This window comes from Octopus sinensis, linkage group LG13 (assembly GCF_006345805.1).
Source record: "Octopus sinensis linkage group LG13, ASM634580v1, whole genome shotgun sequence".
NCBI lineage: Eukaryota > Metazoa > Mollusca > Cephalopoda > Octopoda > Octopodidae > Octopus > Octopus sinensis.
Window position 1 is genome coordinate 30,714,260 of NC_043009.1, and position 10,103 is coordinate 30,724,362.

General features: G+C 34.4%; 1 long non-coding RNA gene across 1 annotated transcript in view; it reads left to right on the top strand.

Annotated features, from left to right (window-relative positions):
* The first annotated feature begins 4,025 nt into the window (after nt 1–4,025).
* The window catches only part of LOC118765715, a 13,805-nt gene continuing 7,727 nt past the window's right edge, over nt 4,026–10,103 (top strand). The window contains exon 1 of the long non-coding RNA XR_005001581.1: nt 4,026–4,253. This is a non-coding gene — a long non-coding RNA (uncharacterized LOC118765715). The remainder of the gene's footprint in view (nt 4,254–10,103) is intronic.

The window sequence follows — 10,103 nt, forward strand, 5'->3', positions numbered from 1 at the left end:
TTCCACAAAATGTACAACACTGAATTCTACAGATCCAACATTTCATTTATAATTAACAGAGACACATGTCATCCAAAAACCTAGACATTATGATGCCATCGTTTCTAGATGTTACAAAACATTTCTTCGTAATAATTCTTACGTATACAAAATATACATGTATTGTGTAACTCAGCACACACCAACTTCATACATTGCTTCACACAAATACATAGAAAGATACATACATGTTGGTATATATCTATCTATCCTATCTATCTGTCGTCATTATACAACATGCATATACATATTCATATATATATATATACATAGAGAGTGAGAGAGAGAGAGAGAGAGAGAGAGAGAGATCTATATACCAAGAATTGGAGTGTGCATGTATGTATATTGTTTATTCATGAATACTCTCTTTCAAGTGAAACATTCTATTCAATTCATTCCTTAGAGACCTTTTAAATAATATATTTATTGGGAAAAGTATGTATTTATCTTGTGTGCTTGTATATATATAATATATATATATATATTATATATATATATATATATATATATATATATATATATTTATATATATAGAGAGAGAGAGATTGATAGATAGACAGACAGACAGACAAACATGCAGACAGATATATATATATATATATATATATATATATATATTATATATACATATATTCACATAACATACATGTATGTGTATATTTATGTAGATGCAAGTCTCAGTGTATTTGTTGTGGGTCTGCCTGTCTATACTGATCGATGCATTTGTGAGTGTGTGTGTGTCTTCATGTATAGGTTGTTATTCATGTGCACATGTGTGTACGAGCGTACATATAATCCATTTCCAATATAGATATATGAATAGCTATAATTAATACCCTCGTGCATGCTTGTATGCATTTCATTCCAGTTTCTCTCTGTGTGTTCAGTTTACAATGCAAATCGTATTTAAATGTCTCGCACAATGGGTTTCATATATGTATTTATAAACTCATTTATATATTATCTATGATATCGTAATGAGGGATTGTACTTAAATCTTTCTTTAAATCAATATTATTTAAAAATTTTTCACCTGCATCATAATCTTACTTGCCTAGCTACATGCATCTCATGCCATGTATGTTATGTCTATCTCTTGGAGACACTAGTTTCGTGGTTTTCTTTGCGCATTGTTTCTCGCTAGATTTTGTCTGAAGCAGATCTTTAGGCATACAACACACGATATCATCTACAGCTGTGATCCAATACGTCATGTTAGAAACTAGATTCAGCCTGAACTAGATATTGTAAGTTAAATGCCATCAACCGTTACTCAAGCCCCCGTTTCAGGAAAACCTTACAACTAGCAACATATTTTGTGCTTCTTGTTCATTTCTATTCTTTTATCATTTTTCTTTTCTCTATTCATATGTCAGTGATGTGTGTGTGTGTGTTGTATGTGTGTGTTTCTGAATTCTCATACTCTGAATCTTGAGGTATTAAACTGTGTCTGCTGCATGCACACAGCTTATCTCCCTACAAAAACCGGATGCTCTCTATTACAAGGATACAAACTAGAGAGAGGTAGACTGTATGGCCTTAGGGTATATACAAAGATAAGTACAGATGGGAGACAAAATGAAACTTGTTCGTGCAATCAGGGTAGGCAGAACACAAGATGGATTGATGAGATCAATAAGTTTACAGGAGTTACACTGATGAGAGCAACTTAGTGCATAGCTTGGAGAGGCTTTCCTTGAAGTGAGTAGATTAGTTGGATTCGAAATATATATATATACATCTATACAGACAGACAGACACACACACACAAACACACACACGGCATGTGTCGGTAGCCAGTTGGAAAATGTTTCCTGGTGCTAAAGAGTAGTAATAACGTCCTATGTAAAACTGCCACGTTGCGTTGGCAAACATACTTTACTATATATATAAACTAGCATTAAAGACCCGTCGTTGCCGGGTCATAGTGCAAGTGCATGTATATATGTGTATAAAAAAAAAAGTGTACATATTACATGTACATCTATATATATACATCTAAACATAAAATGCAAAATACAAAGTTATATCTTGATATCGCTAGTGATAACAATACTCAGAATATATAACAGACTGGAATTGTTAGCCCGTCTCTTGTAATTTCAATCAATTGTATCTTGTCCTCCCTTTTGTATAGAAGTGTGGCTACAATCCAGCCTACGTCTACTTCTGGGGTGGGGGGCATTTTTAATGTTTTTCCAGGACGTCCTACGTCCCAGATATAAAGGTAAAAATAAAATATTTCGACTTTGCAAGTTCGAGTCGAGTACTCCCTTGCACGATCCGTTGACTCGAACCTTGCTTCTGTCGTGGCGAATTTACCGACTCTGATTAGATATCTTTCATAGTCGCACCAAGACACTTTTCGAAGGTGCTTTCCTCCATGTGTTCAAATCTGTTTTCTCTACATTGTATACTTTATAGACAATAGTCTTTTCTTTAATTTAATTTTTTATTATCCATCTGGACTATTCCATTTCTGCACGCTAATTTTATTTTTAAGTTATTCCCATTCATGTGAAACCACTTATTCAAGTTCAAATCATTGATGCAATTTTATACCAATTGCTATTTTTACTTTTGTTATATTACGATTATATTATACTTTAGTTTGATTTTAATTATTACTTACTACATATAATTCAATTGTTATTATTATTTTTATTATTAAAGTGAAAGCATCTGACATAAATTAGAGAAATATTTTTGTTTCACTTTTAACACGTAATATTGAAATAGTGGAGAAGATATGATATTGCTATGGGCTCGCTCTAGGCAAGAAGTTGAACATTTTTTTTTTGCCAATGAATGAAACTACATGGACCCTAAGTAAGGCATGTGTAAAATTTGAATGAAATTAGTTTTGTAGTTCTCAAGTTTTAGGGAATCGTATTGGAGAAGATATGATATTGCTGTGGGCTCGCGCTAGGCAGAAAGTTAAAACATTTTTTTGCCGATGACACTCCCCGGACCCTAAGTAATATATATATATATAAAGTCGATCATGGAATGATATGTCACAAACTGCGTGATCTTGACATAGAAAATTGGGAGAATGGCTTCATGACTTTCTGAAGGATAGAATTCAGGTGGTAGTAGCCAATGGGGCCACCTCCATTAACACACAAATAGTGAGCGGTGTTCCGCAAGGCACTGTTTTGAGACCACTACTGTTCATAATGGCCCTCTCAGACATACCTTCAGCACACGCAGAGAGCCACGATCACAAGTTATGCAGATGATACAAAAGTTTCACAGGCAATACAAAACCCTGAAGACTCTATGCACCTGGACAAAATATACAAGTGGGCTGAACAGAATAGCATGCAGTTCAATGCTGAAAGGTTTCAAGCTTTATGCTATCAGCATACAAAACTAAGTGTAATACCCAATAAATACACTGGACTTGGAGGGATTGCAATTCCAGAGGCACAATCAGTGCGAGTCCTGGTTATTTACATGAGTAATGATGCAACCTTTCATGTGCATGTTGGTAAATTGGCAGTGAAATGTAGGCGGCTGACCGGATGGATTCTTCGAACCTTTAGACCAAGAGACCAGGAAACCATGATGGTCCTATGGAGGACACTTGTTCTAAGCCACTTTGACTATTGCTCTCAGCTATGGTCACCATCCAGTGTCAAGTTAATCACAGAACTTGAGGCGATCCAACGAAGCTACGCGAAGAATATAGCCTCTGTTCAGTATATAAGCTACTCCGAAAGACTCAAGAGATTAAGACTCTATTCCTTAGGGCGTAGGCGAGAAAGATATGCCATAATATACATCTGGAAGGACTTGTCCTAAGCTTTGGCATCGAGAGTTACACAAATACTAGAACTGGGCGCCACTGCATAGTGCCAAGGACTCCAAATTTGCTATCAAGATGTAGGACAAGATGCTGTGATAGCCTGGGCTTCAGAGGTCCATAGCTCTTCAATATCCTCCTGAGAGACCTGCATGGGGTGGATGCAAATGTATTTAAAATAAAACTGGTTCTCTTCCTGTCAGGTGTCCCAGATGAACCAACTTCGCGGCAGGAGGTGCAGATGAGAACAGCTGCATCGAACTCTCTCATGCACCAAACGGCAATTGCTAAAATGTTTTCGTGAAGAAAAATCATGTAGCAACGCCGAATGGCAGTGCCCCAGCATGACCACGGCTCGTGAGCTGAAACTAGATAATATATAAAAAATAAATAAATAAATAAATATGTGTATATAAATATATGTGTATATATATGCGTATATATATGTGTGTATATATATATATATATATATATATAATATATATATATATATGTATATACATGTGTGTGTATATATATATATGTATATATATGTATATATATGTATATATGTATATATATAAATATATATATATATATATACATATACATACATACATATATATATATATATATATATTATATATATATATATAATATATATATATATACATACATATGTGTGTGTGTGCGCACGCGTGAGCATCAATTTATGTGTGTCCAATATACATGGTAAAGCATTGTCGTTATTCCAACGCCTTCGTCCAGTAGCTCAACAACCATCTGTAAGAAAATAAATCTGCTACTGTACTCATGCCGTGTTATATTGAGGCAGCCATCTACGCTCCTGAATCTTTGGAGGAGAAGATGCCCAATTCTGGGCATCTCTGACCAGGACAAAGTAAGACACAAAGAGGTGATCAGAAGAGCAGGCATTTGAAGTTTTCAGAAGATGTTGACTGAGCGGTAAATGCAGCCATGGGCTTCGATTACTGCATGTAAAACATAACGGTGGAGTGTACATTGGCAGAGGAAAGAGATTGAGAAGAGCAAGTAAGATGCGGTGAAGTGTATTCTGGGACAACAAAATAGCAATCAGCATATTTGGATAAGGCTTGCTGCCTGTTGCGCATCCAGCAATTGGGTATCTAAGAGCTAAGATATACAACTGTATATACATAGATGCATTCATACATACATACATACATACGTACATACATACATACATACATACATTCATACATACATACATACATACATACATACATACATACATACGTACGTACATACATACATACATACATACATACATACATACATACATACATACATACATACATACATACATACATACATACATAGGTATGTAGACATTTGTATATGTACATATGTATGTATGTTTGTATGTATTTATAATAACCTTTATATCTTCCTGAAGTTAGTTTATTTTAGAGCACCATTTTACTGCAATATTCGCTTGGATAAAATCACCTATGTGTATATATGTAAGTGTATATTAATGTATTTTACATACATATACCGTGCGTTCGGGCTAAATTTAACAATTGTTATGTCTACTGTTTTTAAGGAAGTTTGATGCATTGGTGAACAGCCATTGTTGTTAGAAAGTATAAATATTAAAGCTGAGAAAAAGTTCTCTGACATGGAGGACAGAAAATCATCAGAACATACTTTTCTACTCTGGGCACTAGGCCTGAAATTTTGGGGAAAGGGGTCAGTTGACTAGATCGACCCCGGTCCACAACTGGTACTTTATTTATCGACCACAAAAGGATAAAAGGCAAAGTCGATCTCAGCAGAATTTGAATTCAGAGCGTAAAGACAGACATAATATTGCTAAACATTTCGCCTGGCGTGCTAATGTTTCTGCCAGCACGCCGACCTGAGCGAAATCATCTGAATATTGCGAAAGATTTAGCTGTGCCATGAATTGCACCTGGTTGTGTTATCAATATGCTGATATGATGACTACTGTTCAGTGCTCTGTAAACACTGTAAAGGCTTTAAGATGTGATATGGACAGCTGCAATGGAGACTACAAAGCCATGGCTAGAATGAGGAGCACAGTAGGAGTTCAACCCGCGTCCGTTCGCCAGAATTTATCCTCACATCTCTGAACAGTGCATTAGACTCAATTCATACAGCTAAGTCCAGTTGCTGGAGATTCGTCAATCAGTGGCTTGTGAGGATTGCAGCTGGAAGGTTAACTGTGTGACAGTAGCATTTGGCTCCTTGTCATACCTCTGGAAGTAGTCACAACGATAATCGGACAATTTCTAGTTCACTAGCCCCATTTACTCACTTCCAAATTTCCCTGACTCTAATCTCAAGGATTATTATGTGTGAGAAGTCAACCACTCTGCCTGCATCATCAAGACCGAGCTGGTGGCGAGGACCAAAAAGTTGTTGGAAAATTTCCCCGGGAAAACAATGCAGAACACGTGCACCAGGTTCAGGAACCGTCTTCAGTCCACAATGGAATACAAGGGCGGCTATTTTGAGTAAATTGTTAACTCCCAACCATAATCTGTATATGTTTTGACTTTTAAAAATATTTTATTTCGGTATCTATACTCTGTTTCTTTTCCTTTTATGCTGTCAAATTTATCCCAAACACACTCTGTGCACACATATAACAACTATTTCTACACAAGATATCATACATTAGACAACCTAATTTCAAACTGATGCACTTAACGTATAATTTGCTGTAAAAATTTAAACATGTGTAAATACATTCTGAATTTCTTTTCACAGACAGACATTTGAATAAGTTAAGCTACTTTTTTTTGTTATTTCTTCCTGAGCAGAATAATGAGGCTGAGTGTTACTGAACCGGGAAAATCTACCAGCAATTGCACCCTTACGTTTTTTATGCAGAAAGAATGACAAAAATGAACTTAAAATCTTTAGGGTAACAGCCTCATTTATATATAGAGAGAAAGAGAATGCAGGAGAGAGAAACAGAAGATTAAGGGATTCTCAAACGTAGGATAGCTGTGGGAATAGATTAGAAGAATGAATAAATACACTTAGAAGATCCAGAGGGAAATTTAGAAGGCCCTTGACTTGCTTACAGAAAACAACTTCCAGGCTGAATTCCAAAATTGGCAAGAACGCAAAGACTGGTTTATAGTCACTCTTTTGAAGGGGATGATGTTAAAACTTAGGTAAGTAGGTTTTTTCTATTAAACATAATTAGTCAGGGAGCCTTTTGATACCATCGTGTATATATATATATATATATATATATATATATATAAATATAGACACACACATATACGCACAAGAGTTCAGGAATGGAGTAGATAAGATCTGGTCTACATATGCTTAATAGCAAGCAAAACCTCAAAAGTGATAAATATCCAAGCGAGGTGTTATACCCCAGGTCACTCTTGAGGCAAAGGATATCTTGATTAAATGAAAGTTTATATTGTCACAAGAAGATACATGCTAACACATAGAAGGCCTGAAGATTAGCCTGTGATATACGCTTCGCTTGGATATGTACCACTTCCGATGTACTGCTCGCTATGAAACCTATGTATCCCGGATTTTATCTACTACTTTCCTTAACTCTTATATTGTTATTCGCATACCCAATAATCCTGGTTGTCTACTGGGAAATATAAAAAGAGCTTTTTCCAATTTTATGAACTGCCATAAGAAAAAATCCACAATTTTCCGTTTCAATAAACTCCTATTGTCACTGAAAGTTGTTTTTTATATTTACTATCGATTGCTTGATGCTAACTTACTTCCTACACCTCAATCCCTGGATCTTTATACATGCATACATATATATATATATATACACACACATACACACACATATATACACATATATATATACATATACATACATATATATACATATATATATTCTTGCTTCAGTTTTGAATACGGCCATGCTGGACCACCGCCTTTAGTCAAATTGACTCCAGGACTTATTCTTTGTAAGCCTAGTACTCATACTATTAGTGTCCTTCGCCGAACTGCTAAGTTACAGGGACGTAAACACACCAACATCGGTTGTCAAGTGATGATGGAGGCAAAAATACAGACATACAAACATATATATATATATAATATATATATATATATTATATATATATATATATATACAAGGGTAGGAAATGTAGAGGAATTTTCATACTGGTGGCCAGCATGCGTAATAAAGTCAATAGATGACATATTTTCATATAAAATAGTCTACAAACAATTTACGTATTTATACACGATGGGCTTCTTTCAGTTTCCGTCTACTAAATCCCATCACAAGGCTTTGATCAGCGCGAGGCTATAGTAGAAGACACTTACCTAAAGTGCCACGCAGTGGGACTGAACCTGGAATCATGTGGTTGGGAAGCAAGCTACTTACCACACAGCCACTCCTGCTCCAATACTTGTCATACAGCCACTCCTGCGCTTATATATATATATATATATATATATATATACACACACACACACACACACAAACAAGTAGACAGATACTTTATTGTATGTAAGTGTGTATGTGTGTGTACGCGTGTGTACACATGCGTCCGAGGAGTGCGTATCAGTCTAAGAGAAAAAGGGAGCGTGAAAGATTGTATATAATGTATCGGTGTGTACATAGGAATCACACTGTATATAATTGAATAAATCAATCTACTCTATGACGTCTTAAATGACTTTGATGAAGAAATTAACTTCAAATTAGGCAACAAAATATTCAGTTTGTTTTCAGTTTATTAAGTTTATTTGAAAAAATATTCAAAAAGAAAAACCATTATGCATTATTATTATTATTATTATTATTATAATTTTTGTTTAATTTGTTTTTTTTATTATTATAATTTTTAATTTCAGAGAATGTCACATTATCGTCTTGAATTTTTATTTGTACACCTGCTTAATAATTTGGCCAGCTGCTATTCATTGCGCTCTATGTGTTCTAAATGGAAAGAGACCAGTTAAGGTGTGAGGGAGAAAAAGTAATTTGCAATTCTGATGTTTGGAATATGATTATTTAGTTCAGAAAGCACTGCAAAACCTAAAATATGGTTAGCTAATTCTTTGTTAATTTTCTGTCAATATTTCCTTTCTCTTTCGCTTTTCTGTATTATTCGTCCCGTTTACTTTATTTTCTTCTTTTTTTTTTTCTTTTGCTTCTCTATTGCGTTCGCAGTGTTCTTTCTTCATATTATTCACTAAATTTCTTCTTTCGCTCTGTTTTCTTTCATTGTAGATTTTGCTCTTACCTTTTTCTGCTACGCGTTTTTTTTTTTTTTTTTTTTTAGCTTTTTCTTCCCTTTTTAAAAACATTAACAATAAATTGTTATTTTCGCTTTTACACTTACATTTTTTTATATTTGAATTTATTCTGGGAACTGTTTTTGTGTGTTTAACATTGATGTTGCTTTGGAAAACTTTACAAATTTGGAGATCAACATGTGTTGCTATGAACAAGAATAGCAGTAATTTTCACTCTAGCTTATACTCAAACATTGAAAATTCTATTCCATAACAATAAAATCAATCTTACACTGTTTCCCTTTTCCAGGTTCACACACACACACACACACACCACACACACACACAAACAAGTAGACAGATACTTTATTGTATGTAAGTGTGTATGTGTGTGTACGCGTGTGTACACATGCGTCCGAGGAGTGCGTATCAGTCTAAGAGAAAAAGGGAGCGTGAAAGATTGTATATAATGTATCGGTGTGTACATAGGAATCACACTGTATATAATTGAATAAATCAATCTACTCTATGACGTCTTAAATGACTTTGATGAAGAAATTAACTTCAAATTAGGCAACAAAATATTCAGTTTGTTTTCAGTTTATTAAGTTTATTTGAAAAAATATTCAAAAAGAAAAACCATTATGCATATTATTATTATTATTATTATAATTTTTGTTTAATTTGTTTTTTTTATTATTATAATTTTTAATTTCAGAGAATGTCACATTATCGTCTTGAATTTTTATTTGTACACCTGCTTAATAATTTGGCCAGCTGCTATTCATTGCGCTCTATGTGTTCTAAATGGAAAGAGACCAGTTAAGGTGTGAGGGAGAAAAAGTAATTTGCAATTCTGATGTTTGGAATATGATTATTTAGTTCAGAAAGCACTGCAAAACCTAAAATATGGTTAGCTAATTCTTTGTTAATTTTCTGTCAATATTTCCTTTCTCTTTCGCTTTTCTGTATTATTCGTCCCGTTTACTTTATTTTCTTCTTTTTTTTTTCTTTTTCT